The sequence below is a fragment of the Podarcis raffonei genome, chromosome W (assembly GCF_027172205.1).
Source record: "Podarcis raffonei isolate rPodRaf1 chromosome W, rPodRaf1.pri, whole genome shotgun sequence".
In the NCBI taxonomy this organism is placed as follows: domain Eukaryota; kingdom Metazoa; phylum Chordata; class Lepidosauria; order Squamata; family Lacertidae; genus Podarcis; species Podarcis raffonei.
Window position 1 is genome coordinate 11,489,137 of NC_070620.1, and position 13,134 is coordinate 11,502,270.

Consider the following 13,134-nt stretch of genomic DNA (forward strand, 5'->3'; position numbering starts at 1 on the left):
AAATCTAGTAAACTTTATCCACCATCTTTATATTCAAGGCCACAATATGGTACATCTAGAGATTGTATGTAACGTGAAGGAGATTATGCGTTGAAATATTTTAGTTGATATTTTAGAATGTAAAATGCTATTTTATTTATTGATTGGTTTTACCTTGTGGGCTTATAGCCGAATAAAGTATTATCTATCTATCTTTGTGATGATAACTACTTACGGTATTTATGTATGTGTTTATATCTTAGACCTTCTAATTCTCCTAACACCAGGAATTGACCAGATGGTGCAGGATGCCCCCCACCCAAGTATCTGTAGGAAGCAGATTTAGGAGTGGGGGGTGGAAGCACCTACTGGTGGGGAGCACACTTATTCTGTGGATGCTTCCTCCTCCTCCTCCTCTTCCCACTTCTCCCTGGGGCCTCAAGATGAGAAATCAGGCTGGAAGTCTCTTCAGAGAAGACAAAGGAGCAAGCATGGCTGCCTTTCCTCTTCTCCAGACCAGTTAGTTGGACTAGAAACCTTTCCCATCCCAGTTCTGCAGTGGGTTTCAAGCAGTGTGCTGTGGCAGCTGGGGTGCCTTGAATGATGGTCAGGGGTGCCGCGGGAGACACTGGCCTCTGTCCCTCTTTCCTTCCCTCCCTCCTCGGCTTGCCGAGCTGTTTGTTTCAGCAGCCCTGGCTACAAGCTCCGCAGGCGAATGGTGCCTCTGGGGCTGGCCAGGGGGTGTGGGCTGCCAGGAGCTGAGGCGGCCTCAGAGTAAGCAAGCAAACTGGCAAGGGGCCCTTGCTGTTGGGAATGGACAGGCAAGTCCCAGGCCCCTGGGGGGCAGCGGGGGCAGCTCAGAGACCAAGAGGAGGACTCCTAAGGAGAGGGGAGAGGAGAGGAGGCTGAGAGAGCCCTCCGCAAGGGAGGCTGTTCGAGAAAGGGGGAGGGGAGGCAAGCTCGGCAAGCAAGGGGGGACCTAACTGGTCTCCTGAGCCCCACAGGGGTGCCGCAGAAAGAAGGGAGTTGGTCCAGGGAGCCGTGGACCCAAAAAGGTTGAAAACCTCTGTACTTTTCTTTCATCCAGTAAATTACTTTGCTATTATAGCAAGGCCACTGGACCCAAGAAGCCAGTAGAATATTCATCTCCTCTCTTTGTGTCTCAATCAAAGCTCAGTTTTCCCTTTTCTTGTCAGGGAGAGATCTGTCGCTGCCTGGAGATTCTGAGGAAAGAGAGAGGGGAAATTTTGGCCTATCAAGCAGACCTGGACAAGGAAAGCAAAGACCTCCTTGTAAGTGTCACTATTGTCACTAGTGAGGGAACAAGCACTTCAAGAAGCAAGTCCTGACTGAGGAGGGATGGGGAAATCTGCCCATTTCAACTTCTCCCAATTTCTCCTATTTCCATATCAGTTTGTTATATTTATTATTCTGAATCAAATGCTAGGGTGTCTACCTTCTCGTATAAATATTTTGATACGTGCTTTACCCTCATAAATACATTTTTTTGTGAACATTACCTGGCTGGGTCAACCTTGAAAAATTCAGAGGTGTGAATTTCAAAAGACTGCTGTTTCGGTCTTCATATTTTTCCAAGAATTGCGAATTAGGTAAGTTCACCTTTGAATGCAGCTAAATGGAGTTTATTTCCCATTGTTGTTTATTATGTGAAAAGCAGTCAAGGAGAAGCCTGAGGACTTGTGAGCTGAGAGGGTGGAAGCAGTTCAATTCAAATCCTAATTCTCTTGCTGATGTTTTGAAGGCTGACCATCTTCCTCACTCCGACCTCCTCAGAACCGGAGAGGCTGAAGACTGTGGAGAAGTGGACTGACTTCTAGATATTACAGTACTTTAAAAGAATGGTTAGTACAACCTTTAAAGGAAGTCTGTAATGAAATATTGGAAGGGAAAAGGGCACCAGAGTCGTGGAAGGAAGCGTATATCACACTTATACCGAAAACAGAGACTAAAAAGACTCAGCTCAAGAACTACCGCCCCATATCACTGCTTAATGTGGATTACAAAATTTTTGCAGATATTTTGGCTAAAAGACTAAAAAAAGTGTTGGTGGAGGAGATTCATAAAGACCAAGCAGGTTTTCTCCCGGGTAGACACTTGTCTGATAATTTGAGAAATATAATTAATGTTTTAGAAAAATTACAAGTGAATATTAATACCAAGGCAGTTTTGATATTTGTGGATGCGGAGAAAGCTTTTGACAATATTTCTTGGAGTTTTATGAAGAAGAACCTACAGGGAATGGGGGTAGGTCAACGTTTTGGAAATGGTATAAGTGCAATTTACTCTGAACAAAAGGCCAAATTAATTGTGAACAATGTGGTCACGGAGGAATTTAAGATAGAAAAAGGGACACGACAAGGTTGCCCAATCTCCCCATTGCTTTTTATATCGGTCCTGGAGGTTCTGTTGAATATGATTAGAAGGGACCAGTCAGTTAAAGGTATACAAGTCGGAGCTAAACAGTACAAACTGAGAGCGTTTGCAGATGACAGTATTGACATTACAGGAGCCAGAATCTAGTACTAAAAGAGTTTTGGAACTGATTCAAGAATTTGGTCAGGTTGCAGGATTTAAGCTGAATAAGTTAAAAACAAAGGTTTTAGAGAAAAATTTAACAGCGATTGAGAGAGAGAGGTTTCAGAACGAGACAGGTTTAACAGTGGTTGTTGTTGTTGTTGTTGTTGTTGTTGTTTAGTCGTTTAGTCATGTCCGATTCTTCATGACCCCATGGACCAGAGCACGCCAGGCACCTCTGTCCTCCACTACCTCCCGCAGTTTGGTCAAACTCATGCTGGTAACCTCGAAAACACTATCCAACCATCTCGTCCTCTGTCGCCCCCTTCTCCTTGTGCCCTCCATCTTTCCCAGCATCAGTGTCTTCTCCAGGGAGTCTTCTCTTCTCATGAGGTGGCCAAAGTATTGGAGCCTCAGCTTCACGATCTGTCCTTCCAGTGAGCACTCAGGGCTGATTTCCTTAAGAATGGATGCGTTTGATCTTCTTGCAGTCCATGGGACTCTCAAGAGTCTTCTCCAGCACCATAATTCAAAAGCATCAATTCTTCGGCGATCAGCCTTCTTTATGGTCCAGCTCTCACTTCCATACATCACTACTGGGAAAACCATAGCTTTAACTATACGGACCTTTGTTGGCAAGGTGACGTCTCTACTTCTCAAGATGCTGTCTAGGCCTGTCATTGCCCTTCTCCCAAGAAGCAGGCGTCTTTTAATTTCGTGGCTGCTGTCACCATCTGCAGTGATCATGGAGCCCAAGAAAGTAAAATCTCTCACTGCCTCCATTTCTTCCCCTTCTATTTGCCAGGAGGTGATGGGACCAGTGGCCATGATCTTCGTTTTTTTGATGTTGAGCTTCAGACCATATTTTGCACTCTCCTCTTTCACCCTCATTAAAAGGTTCTTTAATTCCTCCTCACTTTCTGCCATCAAGGTTGTGTCATCTGCATATCTGAGGTTGTTGATATTTCTTCCGGCAATCTTAATTCCAGTTTGGGATTCATCCAGCCCAGCCTTTCGCGTGATGTATTCTGCATATAAATTAAATAAGCAGGGAGACAAAATACAGCCTTGTCGTACTCCTTTCCCAATTTTGAACCAATCAGTTGTTCCATATCCAGGTTCTAACTGTAGCTTCTTGTCCCACATAGAGATTTCTCAGGAGACAGATGAGGTGATCAGGCACTCCCATTTCTTTAAGAACTTGCCATAGTTTGCTGTGGTCGACACAGTCAAAGGCTTTTGCATCGTCAATGAAGCAGAAGTAGATGTCTTTCTGGAACTCTCTAGCTTTCTCCATAATCCAGCGCATGTTTGCAATTTGGTCTCTGGTTCCTCTGCCTCTTCTAAATCCAGCTTGCACTTCTGGGAGTTCTCGATCTACATACTGCTTGAGCCTTCCTTGTAGAATTTTAAGCATAACCTTGCTAGCGTGTGAAATGAGTGCAATTGTGCGGTAGTTGGAGCATTCTTTGGCACTGCCCTTCTTTGGGATTGGGATGTTGTCAGCGCTGCCCGAGGTCCCAGCTCACAGAAGACCAACGCTGCTTCGTTCTTTAGTATAAAAGTCTTTATTGAAGTTCAGTTCCACTTCCACACGCGCAGCGTGCAACGCTACGTCTGTAACCTTAGACCGCCGAAGCTCCGTCTGAATCTCCTCCCCCCTGACACCAGTTTAAGACTCTAGCCTTACTCCACCTCTTCCTCTGTTCCTTCCTCCTCTGGGTCCGCTTGCTCGTCGGGGTCTCACCCTTCCTAGACCCTTCTGACGCTGAGTCCCCTGACTCTTTCCCCTCCCTCCTTCGGGCTTTAGGACCTGGCTCCCAATCCAGGTTTTCTGCTGTCCCGCGCTCCTGCACATTTGAACTTGGCGCGCGCGCGCAGCCTCCCACTTTCCTTCTGACCGTTACACTTGTGTCACTGCTCCCTCCTTCGGGGAGGCTAGCTGGACCTGACCTCCCCTCCGTTTCCCCACTTTCCGATGGGGGCGTGGTCAGCCCTGACTCATCTTCTCTCCCCGCTGGAGGAGAGGCTGGTCCTGACTCATGTGACTCTTCCCCCCCACTGCGCTCTGGTGGGGGAGCTGGTCCTGATCCTCCGCTGCTCCCTTGGGAGTCCCCGCTGGCCCCTTGCTTCTGGTGTGTCCCCCCTGGGACCCCCCTTGCCCTTACCATAGGCGCCCCCTTCTGGGAATCTTCTGATTCGCTGGAGAAGCTCATGGAATCTCTCGGGTCACTGTCATACTCCCCTACGCTCCCCTCGGATTCCTCTCCTTCACTCTCTATTTGCTCTCTCCCCTGTGCTTCTGCTCCTGAGCCCCTGACAGATGTAGACTGATCTTCTCCAATCTTCTGGCCACTGCTGAGTTTTCCAAATTTGCTGGCATATTGAGTATAGCACCTTAACAGCATCATCTTTTAAAATTTTAAATAGTTCAGCTGGAATACCATCACTTCCACTGGCCTTGTTATTTGCAGTGCTTCCTAAGGCCCATTTGACTTCACTTTCCAGGATGTCTGGCTCAAGGTCAGCAACCACACAACCTGGGGTGTACGAGACATCCATATCTTTCTGGTATAATTCCTCTGTGTATTCTTGCCACCTCTTCTTGATGTCTTCTGCTTCTGTTAGGTTCTTACCACTTTTGTCCTTTATTATGGTAATCTTTGTACAAAATGTTCCTTTCATATCTCCAATTTTCTTGAACAGATCTCTGGTTCTTCCCATTCTGTTGTTTTCCTCTATTTGTTTGCATTGCTCGTTTAAGAAGGCCTTCTTGTCTCTCCTTGCTATTCTTTGGAAATCTGCATTCAATTTCCTGTATCTTTCACTATCTCCCTCGCATTTTGCTTGCCTTCTCTCCTCCGCTATTTGTAAGGCCTCGTTGGACAGCCACTTTGCTTTCTTGCATTTCCTTTTCATTGGGATGGTTTTCGTTGCTGCCTCCTGTACAATGTTACGAGCCTCCATCCATAGTTCTTCAGGCACTCTGTCCACCAAATCTAAATCCTTAAACCTGTTCCTCACTTCCACTGTGTATTCATAAGGGATTTGACTTAGATTGTATCTTAGCGGCCCAGTGGTTTTTCCTACTTTCTTCAGTTTAAGCTTGAATTTTGCTATAAGAAGCTGATGATCTGAGCCACAGTCAGCTCCAGGTCTTGTTTTTGCTGACTGTATAGAGCTTCTCCATCTTTGGCTGCAGAGAATATAATCAATCTGATTTTGATGCTGCCCATCTGGTGATGTCCATGTGTAGAGTCGTCTCTTGTGTTGTTGGAAAAGCGTGTTTGTGATGACCAGCTTGTTCTCTTGACAGAACTCTATTAGCCTTTGCCCTGCTTCGTTTTGATCTCCAAGGCCAAACTTGCCAGTTGTTCCTTTTATCTCTTGCCTCCCTACTTTAGCATTCCAATCCCCTATAATGAAAAGAACATCCTTCTTTGGTGTCACTTCTATAAGGTGTTGTAAGTCTTCATAGAATTGGTCAATTTCAGTTTCTTCAGCACCAGTAGTTGGTGCATAAACTTGGATTATTGTGATGTTAAAAGGTCTGCCTTGGATTTGTATCGAGATCATTCTATCATTTTTGAGATTGCATCCCAGTACAGCTTTCACCACTCTTTTGTTGACTATGAGGGCCACTCCATTTCTTTTATGGGTTTCTTGCCCACAGTAGTAGATGTGATGGTCATCCGAACTGAATTCACCCATTCTCGTCCATTTTAGTTCACTGATGCCCAGGATGTCAATATTAATTCTTGCCATCTCATTTTTGACCACCTCCAACTTACCCAGGTTCATGGTTCTTACATTCCAGGTTCCTATGCAATATTTTTCTTTACAGCATTGGACTTTCCTTTTGCTTCCAGGCATATCCGCAACTGAGCGTCCTTTCGGCTTTGGCCCAGCCGCTTCATCAGCTCTGGATCTACTTGTACTTGCCCTCCGCTCTTCCCCAGTAGCATGTTGGACGCCTTCCGACCTGAGGGGCTCATCATCCAGCTTCATAACTTTTATATGCCTGTTGTCTTTGTCCATGGAGTTTTCTTGGCAAGGATACTGGAGTGGCTTGCCGGTTCCTCCTCCAGGTGGATCACGTTTGGTCAAAACTCTCCACTATGACCTGTTCATCTTGTGTGCCCTGCTCGGTGTACTTCATAGCTTCTCTGAGTTCTTCAAGCCCCTTTGCCACGGCAAGGCAGTGATCCATGAAGGGGTTAACAGTGGTTAAGAAAGTGAAATACCTGGGGATTAACATGACAGCTAAAAATGGGAACTTATTTAAAGACAACTGTGAAAAATGCTGGACGGAAGTGAAAAAAGAGTTAGAAATTTGGTCAAACTTGAAGCTTTCACTGCTAGGCCGCATTGCTGCGATAAAGATGAATGTATTGCCAAGAATGTTATTTCTGTTTCAAACATTGCAAATTTTGGATAAAATGGATTGTTTCAAGAAGTGGAAGACATTTCTAGATTTGTCTGGCAGGGCAAGAAGCCTAGAATAAAATTTAAAATACTAACGGACGCAAAGGAAAGAGGTGGATTTGCCCTGCCAGACCTTAAACTTTATTATGAATCAGCAGCTTTCTGCTGGTTGAAAGAATGGCTGCTTCTTGAAAACACAGACATCTTGGATTTAGAAGGTTTTATTAATGTATTTGGATGGCATGCATATTTATGGTATGATAAGGTCAAAGCACATAAAGCATTTAAAAACCATATTGTCAGGAAAGCATTGTTTAATGTCTGGATAAGATATAAGGATTTACTTGAGAATAAAACCCCAAGGTGGTTGTCACCGATGGAAGCGAAGGCTCAGAAAAAGCTCAATATGGAGGCCAAATGGCTGAAATATTGGGAAATTTTGGAACAAGAGGGAGATAAATTGAAATTGCAGTTTTGAAAAACTAAAAAACAAAGTGCGAGATTGGCTTCATTATTATCAAATAATGGAGGCATATAATTTGGACAAGAAAATTGGATTCCAGGTGGAAAAATCAAAATTGGAAACAGAACTGTTAGATCCCAAAACTAAGATTTTGTCAAGGATGTATAACTTGCTGTTGAAATGGAATACTCAGGATGAAACGGTGAAATCTGCTATGATTAAGTGGGCACAAGATGTTGGACATAACATTATGATGGCTGACTGGGAACAGTTATGGACCACAGGTATGAAGTTTACGGCATGTAATGCCTTAAGAGAGAATATTATGAAAATGATATACAGGTGGTACATGACACCAGTCAAGCTTGCAAAAATCTATCACTTGCCCGATAATAAATGTTGGAAATGTAAAGAAACTGAAGGTACATTCTTTCATCTTTGGTGGACGTGCCCAAGGATTAAGGCTTTCTGGGAGATGATATATAACGAAATGAAAAAGGTATTTAAATATACCTTTCTGAAGAAACCAGAGGCCTTTCTCCTGGGCATGGTCGGCCAATTGGTGCCAAAGAAGGATAGAACTTTCTTTATGTATGCCACAACAGCAGCAAGAATACTTACCGCAAAGCATTGGAAGATGCAAGATCTACCCACCATGGAACAATGGCAGATGAAGGTGATGGACTACATGGAATTGGCGGAAATGACCGGCAGAATCCGAGACCAGCGAGAAGAGTCGGTGGAAGAAGATTGGAAGAAATTTATATATATATATATATATATAGATAGATAGATAGATAGATAGATAGATAGATAGATATTTATTGAAGTTTTCAAAAAATAGAGGGGAAAAAAACAATTAAAAACACATAAAATTTACATTCCTTACTTTCAATAACATATTTCCCTGACTTCCCCACACCTCCCCTTCTTGTATTCCAGTTCCAATTTTTAGCTCAGCAAGTTCTTGTCCCCAAATTTTACCTTATTGTATTTAATTCATTTTAGTTAACCAATTTTAACTTATAAACCTCAGTCTTTATGCATCAGTACTTATTCTTAAAAATCTTTTTCTAAGATCGACCCCAGTTCCCTTCCACGAATTCCCCATTTTTATATTAGTAGCAAAACAGAATAAAAAGAAACAAAATATAATTGTACACCCTTTGGATTCCCAAAGCCCTACCCCCCCCTTTCCCGGTTTCGAACCCCAACAAATGTCCATCAGTCTATCTGCTGTCAGCCTGGTGACCTCACGTCCGAGGCTCTTAATTCTCTCTCAATTCCTCTCTGCCGGTTTTTTTGATAGTCCTTTGTATTGGACACCAAATCTCGAAGAAGCTCTGTCCCAATAAGGTCCATGTTTCTTCCAGCCAGACCTCCATATTTAAAAGTGGAGCCGAAATCTTGTTTCTTACTTCTCTTAAGTCCAAATGTCCCAAAGGCTCCAGTTTCCACTTTAGCCAAGTTTGTAATCCATAGATCTTCAGATCTCCACATGAGGAGATCTCTCCATTCTCCATTCTTCAATTCAAACCAAATTTTCATCATCCTGTTCTTATTTTCCTTTGTATCCATCTTAACTGGCCTCTGGCTCTCCTTAATCATCTGTGACATTATAGCTCCTCCTTCCTTTTCCTTCAAATCATCATATATCTCTTTCCTCACCTTCTCAAATTTCTCAGATTTCTTTTCTTGTTCAGCTGCAGAGATTTTTAGTTCAGCTGCAAAAACTTTTTGTTCAGCTGCAAAGACTTGAGTCAAGTCCCTTCCAGGCTCAGTAGTTTTATTTACTGTTTCATTCAATATTATAACATTTGTAGCCAAAACATTACTTTGTTCTTGTAACTTTCCCAAGAGAAAAAAAGTCCTCTCCAGTTCAGCCAGTATTTTTCCACTTACAGCCATTCTTGTAATGTCCCTGAACCCCCTCTAGAGGGGTTCTGGTTTCTTAGTATCTTCCAGTTCCAACCCAAAAGTCAAATTAGCCTTTTCTTCTTTATTTTTAACAACTTATTACCAAATTGTAACAAATATAACCAGCAAAGACGACAGAAACAAAGTTCTCCTTTTTTCCCAACTTTGACCGCTAGTTTGACAGCTGTCAAAGTCTTCTATATCTCTTCAGCAGGCTCTCTCACCGATCGCTCCCGGGTCCTGGGGGAGGGGTGACAATTCCGCTCTCAATATTAGCTCTTATCCTCCAGCAAAATCACTTATATTCCCAAAACGTGGAGTTAATTGCTTTTATCCACTAAAGAGAAAGGTGTTCTCTCAACCTTAGTTATCAAATCCTTGCTTTAAGATGTTTACAAGGCGGGTAGACGGACTTCCTCTTTGCGCCTTCCCCGGTCGTGCCTAATTCCCAAGAAAAATTTTCCCTTTTTAAGTCCAATTTCCGTATTACTCACGGGTTGTTACTTTTAGTCCAAATGTTCAGAAAAAGAAGTCAGCGCTCTCCGTCCATGGCATGCGGCTTCACTCAGTAGGGGAAGCAGTCGACTCTCAGCACCGCACCGCTCTCCGTCCCCCGTTCCGGAGCCTTTAAAAAGGCTCCTTCGCGGGTCGGGGGGGGCGCAAATGGTGCCCGCCGAGTCACCAAGTCCACAGGCTTCAACGCCTGTGGTTTAAGATTGGAAGAAATTTAAAGACTATTTACAAAAATACTGCAAAATTAATGAATGTAAGAATGATGTTGGATTGAAGTTAAATGGTTTTCAGCAGCAGTGTTAAAAAGATGTGCAAAAATGGATTGTTAATAGGTGATAATTTAAAGTTATAATATATTAAGACTAAAGATTAGGATAAAAACAAAGAGGGAAAGGATTTGCTGAACCAACTAATTGAACTGGATACAAAAAAGGGAGGTGTGAGGAGGTCCGGGGAACAGGCAAATGAAAGATAAGACATGGAAAGATTGAATTGTTTTTAACTGTTTTTATTTTGTATTTTTTCTTTTTCTTTTTTCTTATTGTAATATTTTGAAAACCTTAATAAAAATTATATATATAAAAAAATGAAGACTGTGGAGAAGTTGAGTCAACTGCGCCAGTTCCTGGAAGAAGAAGAAGAAGAAAAGCGTCTGCTGAATCATGTGGAAGAGGTGGTGAAGGAGATTGCAGGGAGAAGGGATGAGCAGCCAGACTCTGCAGGAAACTCTCCTCTCTTGAGAGGATCATCCAGGTGATGGAGGAAAAGGGTCAGCAGCCAGCGAGTGAACTGCTGCAGGTAAGACGGCTCCAGGAAAAGGCTGCCTCCCATCCTTTCTGTGCCCCTTTCATGTACGCAAGGAGTGTAGGGGCTCAGTTGACGGAGCCTCGAGTCAGCTTTGTAATGGACAAGAACACCCCAGAGACCTGGGATGCTGAACTCACCTGAAGGCCGACTAGAGATTATTCAGTCTTCTTGATGGAACGGGAGGGGATTTTCTGCTCCTTGCTGATGATTTGCCTCCGAATGCCTTCCCGCTGGGCAATGCTGCCTTCCTGCCCTGCCCTGGGCTTCGCCAAGGATGCATTCAGGCCTCCTTCAGACATGAGCCAGTCTCTTGACCAAGCTTCTCTTCCCGTTCCTTCCACAACGTCTGGATTGATCCCCTTCCCCATAGATCCTGATCGGTCCAAAATGATGCTCAGTCACAGTGACCAAAGAGCAAGACAGAGGGACTCATCCAGACTGCGTCATCTTCTCCACTCACAATCCCATATGGCCAGACGTACAAGTGCTTCTGAACGCCCTCTTTAACGAAGCTGAGAAGGCTGACATACTGGCAAAGGCAGGAGAAGCCCTATTACGGAATGATTACCAGATGTCCCCGTCTCCCGGGGACAGTCCCCGGATTTACAAATCTGTCCCCGACAAAATCCGTCCCTGGAATGTCCCCGGATTTCATATAAGGTCCCCAGATTTATATTTTAAGTGTTGTAGATTTATTAGTAGGGAAGGAATGTTGCGTGATTGGTTCAGCGGCACAAGACACATCATATGGGGACTTCCGGTGAGGCAAAATGGCGGGTGCCACGGCAATGAGCAGCTCCTGAAGCCAGCCAGAGCCAAGTGCACTACCAGGCTGTCTCCAGGCTGCTGAGACTGCTGCTACTGCTGCCACTGCCGAGGGGGAACCAGGGATGCCCGGCGCGTCATCTGGGGGAACCGCTGACACACACCCCCAGGACCCAAATCGAGGCGGGAGCGAGAGTGCCCGGCCATGTGGCCAACTGCCCAGCGGCACTCCAGGGCCAGTAAAAACCCCGAAGCCAACCCAGGGGGAAGGAGGAAAGGAGAAGGAGAAGGAAGAGAAAGAGGAAGGAGAAAAAAGAGGGAAGCCCCGACTGAGGAAGAGAGGTAGGAGAGCACCAGGAGGGCAAGGACACGGGGCCGAGCCCAGGCCCGACCCAAGCCTACTCCACGGCAGATAGCACTCCAAGAGATCAGGCTGGGGCCCAGAGGAAGGCCATGCGACAGGGGAGACCCAGAAGAGAAGATATTACTTCTTATTTTTTTAAAAAAATGATTTTTAAAAAATTGTTTTTTCTCTTTTTTTGGGGGGGGGGGGAAAGTGTCCCTGGATTCTTTGGGAAAAAATCTGGTAACCTTACCTTAAATCCTAACCTTCTAATTCCAAGCCTCTTCTTTCTCAATATCCCCCATTCCGTTAACCGCACCAAGCAACAAGCTGTAAAATACAAGTTTAAAACACAAGCTTTCCTTTGCATCTCGCAGAACTTTAAATGTAATTCGTGGTTTTTTTCACATGTCCTACAAACTTAAGTCTTTTTGTCATCCTTTAAATGGGAAATCAGTAGTCAAGCCATACTTTTTGGTAAAACGTTCATCTGGATCCCAGAAGTCCTACCTGAGAAGAACAATGGGAGTTTCTGCCAGCATCAGCCACTTCTCCTTCTGCAAGCAGCGCCACCCGAATTCCCACCTGGGATGAGCCACTTGGCGCACTAAACTGAGCCGCTGGAGAAAGACCGGGGTGGGTGGCAAGTGGGAGGGGGAAGTCGTTGTTGGAATAACACCCGCCCGGGAGCATTGCCAGCCTCCCAGACACTCCGGGCCGATTAATCCAGTGTTAACTCTCTGGCTGGAACCCGGGAATTTTTCCTCAGTCCAGAGATAAGTGACTTCTCCCTTTTGAGAAAACCACACTAACTTCCTCCTGGCAATGCATCAAAAGAAAGAGAGCAGTTCGTAGACTTCAAGCTACTTTATTAAAACTGCATATACAAACACACACATGACTGCACGTCTTAAGCAGCCCAGCTTCAGAGTCTTCGACTCATCACTGCTGTAGTCCAGAAGCGGAGGGAGTAACTGTAACTTCACCCAGGTTACAGTCAGGACTGTCTGAGAACTTACTCAGACTTCCTGTCACATGGTCAGCTACATCACCTGATGTAAACAACCTTGTTGCTCTTGCTGCTTCCTGGCAGCTTGTGGGAACTGAAATCACAACAGTCGTGCGCTTCTGTCCCGTGAGAAAAGTGCTGGGCTCTGTCTCTCCAGTTGCGCTTCCTCGGTTCAGAGGTGGACTATAGCAGCTGGGCTGGGCTGCCACGAAGCCCATCAAGGCCACAGGCTGTTAGCATGACTCATCCCGGCTTTCTCATCTGAGGGGAAAGGGTGCGCGGTCTTAAATGCTGGCCTTGGCAACTTGACTGAGCTACCTTGGGCCAGTCCTTGGGCCAGCTTAGCCTCCCTCACAGAGGGTTGTTCTGAAGATACAC